We start from the raw sequence: 9840 nt of genomic DNA, 5'->3' as shown, positions 1-9840 counted from the left end.
CTAATAACCGGTATAGTTAGAGGAGTTTAAATTCGATTTTACTCCTCTAGCCGTCACCTAGCCGATCCCCAATCGACGCTAGCGGAGCATAAATTATCCTCAGCCACGCCGCGCCTTCCTATATTTACTCCATCTTTACTCGGCCGCAGATGGAAGGTTATCTCCTTTCCTCCTCTGCCTCCCGCGTCGCTTCTACGCCGGTGCCGCCCCTCCCACCCCGCCGGCCACCGCTCGCCACCGCGGACGCTCCGTAGGCTCGCCCGGACCTTGACCAATCAGATTTGTGCCTCCTCGTCCCGTCGCCGGCGCACAACCAGTGGATCTGCGGCCGTCGCCGCCACTGGATTTGGCGCTTCCGACCGTCGGCGACTGCGCCTTGCCGTGGATTGGTCGGGTACCGGACAACACTGCCCTGACAACGCTTCCGCGCCGCATGCAGGCATTTAATACGCCTCTAGCCGCTCAGATCTCTCCCATCGGCGGTTCGCCGACAAACACACGCCCAGCTGTCGCCCGGGCTCGGCGCTGGCCTAGCGTCCCGTCGGCTCGCCGTTGCCGGTTATAAAGTGCGACGACTGCATGCCCGCGGCAGGTGGTGCCCCAGTTTCTACCGCGCCGGAACATCCCGGATCGGTGTTCTTCGAGTGCAAAAAAGATGGAGTATGTGCTTCTTTTGATTCAGTTGTTCATCGGGTTCGGTGCAATTTTGGTAGCTCATTGTTTGCTAAAATTTATTTGTGGGATGGATGCAAGTTTGGTATTGGGAAGAGGATTACATCGATCTATTGATAGCACGAAATTTGATAATGCACATGCACTCGTTGCTACAATAGAGGCTAGAGGTCAGACTAGATATGAAGCAACGTTGAATTCTTCGGAATCGAAAAAGAAAGAAGTGTGCAAGCTTGAGAAGCCAATAGAGATAGTCGACAATGAAGACATAGAGAAGATATGAATCCAACTAGTGCGGGCGGTTATGAAAGTTGAATATCTTTTAAAGTGTTTAATTGTGGTTCTTGTTTTTTTGTCGTACTCTTGTAGCAAAGAATTGGTGAATTGTGTACTCCATATAAAAATGTCATTGAATGAAATAAATAGGCAAAAAAAATGTGTTTTGGTGGACAAAAATGAAATGCAAATGAAAAATTATTACTCCGTTAGATAAAAGGTATCTGTTTGGTCCGACGAAAACTTATTGTAGTAAAAATACTCAACTAAGAGCATAACCCCTTAAACGTCCGTGGACGCGCCCAGTCAGTGACCGGGCGTGTCCATTTTGAGCCCCTATTTTGTCCGTCCGTGCAACCACACTCCTTATTTGTTTTCCTCATAATGTCCGGTCACTTGCATGTCATTGGTGGAGACGAAGAGACAGCAATGAAAGAATGACTAAAGAAAGAAAGAGAACATGTGGTCCGGATGGGGCCGCATCCTACGTGGCGGACTGCCCGGGCGCGTTCGTGAGCCCTTATATTCTCCCTACATTTGAGATGGATATGTGCGTTCGTGGACAGCCGGAACGTATAGGGATGATATGAGGGGTCTAGTTGCGTCACATTTTTCCTTCCTCTCCTATCTGGTCACTGACCAGACGCGTCTGTGGGTGTATTGAGAGATGGTTTGAGGCGCCTCGCTGTAGATGCTCTAAGGGTTTACTCCGTTGGATACTCCGCTATTTTTAGGAATCGGTTAGAAATGCCCTAAGGTTGTGTCTGCGATGTGCTTAACTTATTTGGTAGAAAATTCTTGGAATACAATATATTAACAAGCTTGTTCCCGTTTTACCTTTTAAATGTTACTCCCCATCCCATCAGGTGGGCCCCACTATCTTCTCAATGGGGTAAAGTGTGACAAACTCTGTCTTTAGGAGTGAAAAGTGAGTATATGGGTACCGTGTACTACCAGGTTCACTAGTAAATAGCACTAAAAAGACAACTACTACAGAATACGCTTTACAAAGTTATTCACGGTCTCTTGATAACACTCACAAGTACTCGGCTGAGGAGATACTAAAGGGAAAAATGACATTCATCTGTATTGCTAGTGTACCCATTGCGTCGATCCCAAAACCAGCCTTGTGTTGGATGCCTCCACCTCAGGAAAAAAAAGGCATTATCGGTTGATGGTTCCTTCTCGGCTCCCGATGGTATGGCGGTGGCGGGTATGATCTTACGGAGGTTTGATGGGAGTGTTATCTTGCGGCATACAAATTCTTATTCCATTGTAATGGTGCACTTGAGGCGAAAATGCATGCGCTAATACAAGGTATGGTCTTTTTTTCGCGAATACGCAAAGCTTGCAATTCAACATACAGAACTGTCGGTTATTGTTCAGTTTGATTTCAGCCTGACTCGTCGATGCCTCTATCAACACTTGCAACACTTGTTGATGATTACCTAGACTGTTCTGGTTACGGTCATTTAGCTTCGGAGATTAAAGCTCTTATGGTTGATAGGGAGATTGTTCCACAAAAATTACATCGTGATCAAAATAGTGGCTGATTGTTTGGCAAGGTATAGACGCTCTGAACGTACCACAGTTGTCTGATTACACAGAGGGTCCCCATGTATGGAGGAACTCTTGCCTTTTGACCAGTGGCGGAGCCAGAAATTAAGTATCAAGGGGGCCAAATGACTCAAAATTTTTGATAACAGGGGCCAAACAATACTAATAAATGTATTTTTGTCTAAATTATATATTGTTCATCTACTAACTAGCACTCATTGCGTGGACGGCCCGACTCGCTGTTTTCCTCTCGTCCCTGCGACTGGAACCCTAACTGCCGCTAGGGGAGGCCGATCTTCCAACGTCGTTCCCCGGCGGCTCCCTTCCGCCGGCGACCGCAGTCGTCGGTGGTGAGGAGGGGTCGCCGGATCCACGCGTGTGGATTGTTTTTTACTCCCTCGTAGTCTAGGTTTTTAGGTTGTTCATCGTCTTTGCTTTGGCGGCAACGATGACATCGCTGAATGAATATTCTTCGGATCCTTCCCTGACGAGGCCATCGGTCTTATGGTTGGGGATGGATTTGAAAACTAGTTTGTTCAAGCAAGGATGGTGTGGTGGCATCCTCGTGGTGTACCTGTGTCCTCGGGCTCCGCCGTTGCGACGGCGTTTACTCCAGCGTCGGCGCGGAGCTTGGTAGGTAGTCCTGGAGAGGATGCAGATTGTGGTCTGCATTGATGACATCTGGAAGACAGAGCATGTGCTGGGCTCGTGGTTCGTGGATTACAGGTATGGTTTCCTCCTTCGGCGTTTTAGTCGTGGTGGGGTGCCAGACCTGGAGTTCGATGGCGTGTCTGAGGTGTTGCCCCCGTCTGATTCGTTCAACGGCAAGGGCTTCACTTTCGGTGAGCCACCTTGGAGGTCCGCAAAGCTGCATATCAGCGATGGAGCCGCGTCGAGCTCGGGTGAGGAGGTGATTCATCATTATTTTATTCGTTGGCTGCTGTTTTAGTGCCGGAGGCAGGTGATGGGTAAGGGAGTCCTGGATTATGGGGTCCTCAAGGAGCCGGCCTATGTGATATGGGCCGGGCTGATGGGCCGTGAAGATACAAGACAGAAGGTCTTCCCCCGTGTCGGGATGGGACTGTCCTTTGCGTGGATGACAAGCTTGGCGTCCGGATGTGTAGTTTCCTTCATCTATAAACTAACTTTGTACGACCCTAGTCCCCTCTGGTGTCTATATAAGCCGGAGGGTCTAGTCTATAGAGGCAATCACAATCATACAGGCTAGACATCTAGGGTTTAGCCATCACGATCTCGAGGTAGATCAACTCTTGTAACCCCTATACTCATCAAAGTCAATCGAGCAGGAAGTAGGGTATTACCTTCATTAAGAGGCACTAGTAGAAAAAGGGCCTATTGTCCCGGTTCGTGAGGGCCTTCTGTCCCGGTTTGTGAACCGGGACTAAAAGGTCGTTACTAATGCCCTTGGCCTTTAGTCCCGGTTCTTACACGAACCGGGACAGAAGGTCCTCCACGTGGCCGCTGCGGCCAGCCCAGGACGGAGGGCCTTTGGTCCCGGTTGGTGTCACCAACCGGGACCAATAGGCATCCACACGTCAGCACCTGGCAGGAGCTGAGGTTTTTGTTTTTTTTGAAGGGGGGGGGTTGGGGGTTTTGGGGGGTTAATTTAGGTTGTTATTAGGTAGCTATTAGAGAGAAGTGTCCTCTCTTATATCTTCGTGCTTGGTTTACCAATGCTACGTACTGCTATGCCTAAACATGGCTTAGATTGAAGTGAAGGCAACATGTGGTGCATGTCGAAAGTAATACTAATTCGGACTTGATCAAGTTTGGATTGTACTACTTTCGACACGCACCACATGCATGTTGCCTTCACTTCAATCCAATCCATGTTCATTTCACCCGCTGATATATAATAACTCTTCATGCGCGCATCATGCATCATCATATATAATAACAAGTCCTACTAATCATCATCATACAACTTCTACTCGTTATTAATAACAAGTCATACGATCATCATCCTCACAATCATCGAACCAACCCTACTTAATTGTTCTTAGCACATGATCATCAGTATTAGGTAGGACCGAAATACCCTCTTTAAGGTAAAATAGCATAAAACAATATAGACCCTGACTCTCCATTATGGAGAATGGAGATCATCCTGTCTCCAATTCTTGCGCCTCGCTTCCTTTTGCTTCCAAGAACCTCCTTGCGACTGTCCATACATTTTTTCCATTCTTTGATTTGCATGTCTCCACTTCTTTTAGAAATCCGGTATGGATAGTTGAGATTCGTAGGATGACCTGGTTGTATATTCAAAACATCAAGCCTACCATTCTGATACATCAAATGAGGCACACAATCCTCTGGGATTATCTGTTGAAAAACATAGTAATAACTTCATAGTTAGCAATGATAATGTACTAGTTTTAGAACTATGCAAAATATGCACGGATGTCGTAATAGTAAGAAATCTTACCAGGGTATCTCCATAGTAGTTACCGTAGTTCAACACGTGCACTAGTGGCACGTATTGACCATAATGTTGAGGAGTTTGATTGTAGATACTGTAATTCTCAATATCAGTACAAAATCCGACCAGATGAGTTTTCTCCTTATAAGTTAACTCAGAGCCATCGGTGTAGTAGGTTCTGTCTACCATGTTCCGCACATTGTTTGAACAATCAAAATAAGCTGTCAATGAAAATAAGCTGTCAACTATTTTGAAATGAACAATATAAATTAGCTAATAGCTATGTTTGAGAAACTCACATAGCGGTAGAATTGGAGGCGTATCAACAAGGACCCAAATGTCCATATTGTCTTGCTCGATGTCAGGATCACCAAGATCCATGGTGACAAGCATACCCTCATCAAAACCATACATCTTGCAAAATGCTTCTCAATTTTGCAACCAAAATGGGTTACGCTCTCAGAATTATAGAGCTTTACTTCAAAATCTATATCATGATGGGTCCTTAGGTGAATTTTCTTTGTTTCCATACTTTCATGGTCTTCAAAACCCATCGTCTCCAAGACGTAGCGTCTTGCATGGCATGGGATAAGCTAGCCGAATTGTAAAATATGAAAAGTACACGTTGAAATAGTTGAAGTCGTGCTTAATTACGAAAAAATAACACTTATCGTCGTTGCGTACCGTTTCAACATCGAACGTCTCCTCCAGCTTAATACTGAAGCGTCGATCTTCGTCCAGGTGAGGCCTGTCGCACTGACCTAGGTCATCGTGGCACCAGTCGCACTCCCCCGGGAGACTTTCGTCGTCCGAGTACGGCATTTCCTATGTTCATAATTCAAATATTAAACATCTACAATTAAATATATGTACTAAAAAACCTAAGTTAGATCATTATTATTCATCACGGGTTGACTATCGGTTTGTCGAGTCTTTTCTTGAAAACTCTCAGCTCACGTGGTGTATACATTCGGCCGTTGGTGATGGTCGCTCCTCCCTTTGTCCCCGTGTGCATTACACCAAAATGTCTAGCTAGCACACGGGAACAAAGGAGAAGCGACCCCCACGACAACAGTCGGGATTCTTCGTCCTCTCATATATATATGGTGGAACTCTCCCTCACTAATTCCTCTCTGACATTTGCGACCGTCGGTGATGGTAGCTCCTCCTTTCGTTCTCGAGTGCATTACACCAAATTGTCTAGCACACGGGAACGAAGGAGAAGCTACCCCCACGACAACAGTCGGGATTCTTCGTCCTCTCATATATGGTGGAGACTCGACAGACTTACAGTCAACCCGAAATATCGTTTAATTATCTTTCTAAAAGAGGATTTGTCTGGTCTCACCTCGATGTCGGAGGGGGCGGTGACGGGGACGATGGCGGGGATGATGGAGGGATTTCTGCAAAAACAAAAACCCTATAAGCTATCAACTAATCATAGTGCTCTCCAATTTTAGCATTCAAAGTAGGATCGGAGTAGTTTTCCACTTTGAGCATTCAATAAGCAAAATCAAATCACAAAATAAAGTAGTATTCAAATTAGGATGCATTCAATTATAAGCAAAAGTACATCATCTCCATGCGTCCGTACATCATCGAATATTATCACTAATACACCTCGAATACTATCATAAATATAGCATCGCTAGTACAGCTAGAACAGTAGCGCCCGACGGGTATCAGTGCGGGCGGTGGACACCCAAAGGGACGGAACCATCACATGATCATAGCTCCAGTGAGATCCCTGAAGAACCTGCCAGGTATTGTCGAACCTGCCCTCCAACGCAACCATGTAGCGACGGACGTGCTGGTCCTCCTCACTGACACGGTGACGTACCACCTCCGCGGTGTCCGGAAGCCTCGGCACCGTCACTGGCCCACGCGAGCGCCACCAAACAAGGATCGGGTCAACGACGGGCTGGTTCCTCACCAACCTACGCCCACCGGAAGGTAGCACCTCCCAAAACCAGCCTGGCGGAGCCCAGTCCCGGACATGGCCCCTCTGATCAAGCCGGCCTCCTCCGCCGAGTCGACGACGAAGATGCGGGATAGGCATCGTCGACTTCGATGCGGGAATAATTGCTTTAACTAAAAAAACAAACTAGCTCTATTAATTTCCTTGCTAAAAATACACTACTTCTATAGTAAAATAAACTAGTTTTGTTAAATCAACTAGTTTAACTACTAATTAAGCACTTACTATAAATAAAATAAACTAGTTTTATTAATTAATCAACTAGTTCAACTACTAAGCACTTACTATAAATAAATAAAATAAAGTAGTTCTTACTAAAAATAAACTACTTCTATATATAGTAAAATTTAATAAAATAGTTCTATTAATTAATCAACTAGTTCAACTACTAAGCACTTACTATAAATATATAAAATAAAGTAGTTCTTACTAAAAATAAACTACTTCTATATATAGTAAAATTTAATAAAATAGTTTTATTAAATCAACTAGCTAGTTCAACTACTAAGCACTTATAACCTAAAATCATATAGCTACATTATATTCATACATACATAGTTCTATAAAATTGTATGAACATTATATTCATACATACATAGCCACATCCATTCATCATATAGCTACCACATACAAATATATATATATATATATACATTATATATATATGAAAAAATGCAATGAACAAAAAAATAATACAAATTATATGAAAAAAATAAACAGAGCCGTGGCGTGGCGGCGGCTCACATCGGGCGACGGAGGGCGACGGCGACTGCGGCGGGCCGGGGGCGGAGGGCGACGGTGACGTACGGGCGACGGCTCGGGGGCGCGCGGCGGAGGCCCAACCTCTGCCTCGCCGTAATTGCTCGCCGGCGTTATCCCGTTCACGGCCACCCCCTCGGATTGCCTATAAAAGGAGGTCCCGAGCTCGAACTCGAACTCGCACCATCCCTACACCTCACAAGTACCTCGCCAAGCCACTGGGAAGGCCTCGAGGAAGTCTTCTTCCCCAACTCCGGCCGCTTCGACCCGCTTCGGGATCCAGCACGATTCACTCCAGTGCGTGCACCCCTGCCTCTCAACTCATGCCAGTAGTCTCCTAGTGCATCCACATCTCTGACCCGCGCACCAATTTGGAGTTTGCAGCACCCACCGGAGAGTTCCACCCTCGCCCGAACCACCGCCTGCCAGAGATAAGGTCGCCGCCGACGTGGTGCTCACCGACGGCCAAGTCCACCACCCACCGACGTGGAAGGACACCCTGAACCCGTAGGTACTCTCCGATCACCCTGCCTCGTCGTGGATCAACGCCGGCGACCACCGCAGCCTTCGGGCGCCGGCGAGCTCTATTGGAATTTGAACCTGACGGGTGGGACCCCCCCGTCAGCCTCTCTTTCTTTCCCCTTCGAACCGTTTTCTGAAGGCGCCTTCGGGCAAAGTGCGTTTTCTCTCTGGGCTGGCGTATTTCGTACTGAAGCGTTTTCTGATTTTTCAACCAAGCCCCTGGATCTTTTCTGTTTCATCACAGATTAGTCCTTGGACTAAAACCCTTATATCTTTTAAACAAAAGATGCTTTTTGATTGATTCTTTTTCTGTCAGTCTTATATTTTTGTCTAGTTTTTTATAGTATTTATTTGGAAAATTTTTGGAACAATTTTTTTACACGCAACGGTATTCACGTTAGTATACGGTTTCTTTATACCGTAGATTCCGGAGGAGGTGACGGAGCCGCGAACTTCGCCGAGCTAGACTCCGACTTCTCCGAACCAGGCAAGCATGTTTGAACCTTTGATATGATGGGTGTTTTGCATGTTTGCTTGAATAGTTTGTGCATGGCATATGGGCATCAGTGAGTGTTACGTTGCATGCAAGGCAACTAACCGTGTGCTTCGAAGTTTACTGTGATCTTTCGATGAGAGATGACCTGATCATTTGGTGACATGAGAGGTAGTAAGATGGTATTGTTGTAGCATGCCAGTCTTATGTCATCCGATAAACTCCGACGTTAACGTGGACCGAGCCACGTTACCGTTCGTCCCCTTCCGTGCTGCCACATGTTTTCTGCAAAGAATACGGTTTAGTAAGTTGAAAACCTCTTTCCTTGTACACACCAAATAGAGGGGCCGGGATGAGGGTTCCATGGCCCTGGATTAAAGCCAGTCATCCGGTCAGGGGGCATGGGTGTTTCCGGTTGGGACCGAGAGGGGGGCACCCCTTAGAGCGCGCGATATAAATTTGATCCCATGCTACGCGAGGTTGCAGCCTCCCCGTCTCAAAGTTTTTCTTGAACGTTGCTTGGGGTGATTCCTGGCAACGGAATGTGGAATGGGTGTGTACTGGTTAGATGTGTTTCTCCTGAAATACCGTAAACGGAACTAGTCCCTTGTGACTACTGAAATCCGTTGGCTGTGGTTAAGAGTACAAACTCTGCAGAGTCAAAACCTTCCGAGTCATCGCGTCCATGGTCAAGGACCTGGGTCAATGTATCCAAACAGTATCCATATCAGTCTCAGTGTCAGCCCCTGTGTCAGTCTCCGTGGAAACCCCCGGTGATCAAGCTTGAGTGGTAAACCCGGTTGAACGTTATTCCTGTGGATGGACTAACCATTTTATTATTTCGGACCTGAGTATTTCCTTGAAATGATTTAACTTCATGAGCTACTGTAATATCAAGTTATGAAATACAAGCCCTTTATGTGATGTCGCTCAGACGTCCGACTATGGCACTCTCGTTATTTATTTTTGATATAAGCCCTTTACGTGACGTCGCTCAGACGTCCGACTGTGGCACCCTTGTTATTTACTTTTGATATAAGCCCTTTATGTGATGTCGCTCAGATGTCCGACTATGGCACTCTTTTTATTTACTTTCGATATAAGCCCTGTACGTGATGTCGCTCAGACGTCCGACTGTGGCAC

Source organism: Triticum aestivum, chromosome 7D (genome assembly GCF_018294505.1).
Source record: "Triticum aestivum cultivar Chinese Spring chromosome 7D, IWGSC CS RefSeq v2.1, whole genome shotgun sequence".
In the NCBI taxonomy this organism is placed as follows: domain Eukaryota; kingdom Viridiplantae; phylum Streptophyta; class Magnoliopsida; order Poales; family Poaceae; genus Triticum; species Triticum aestivum.
Note: the sequence above shows the minus strand (reverse complement) of the source record.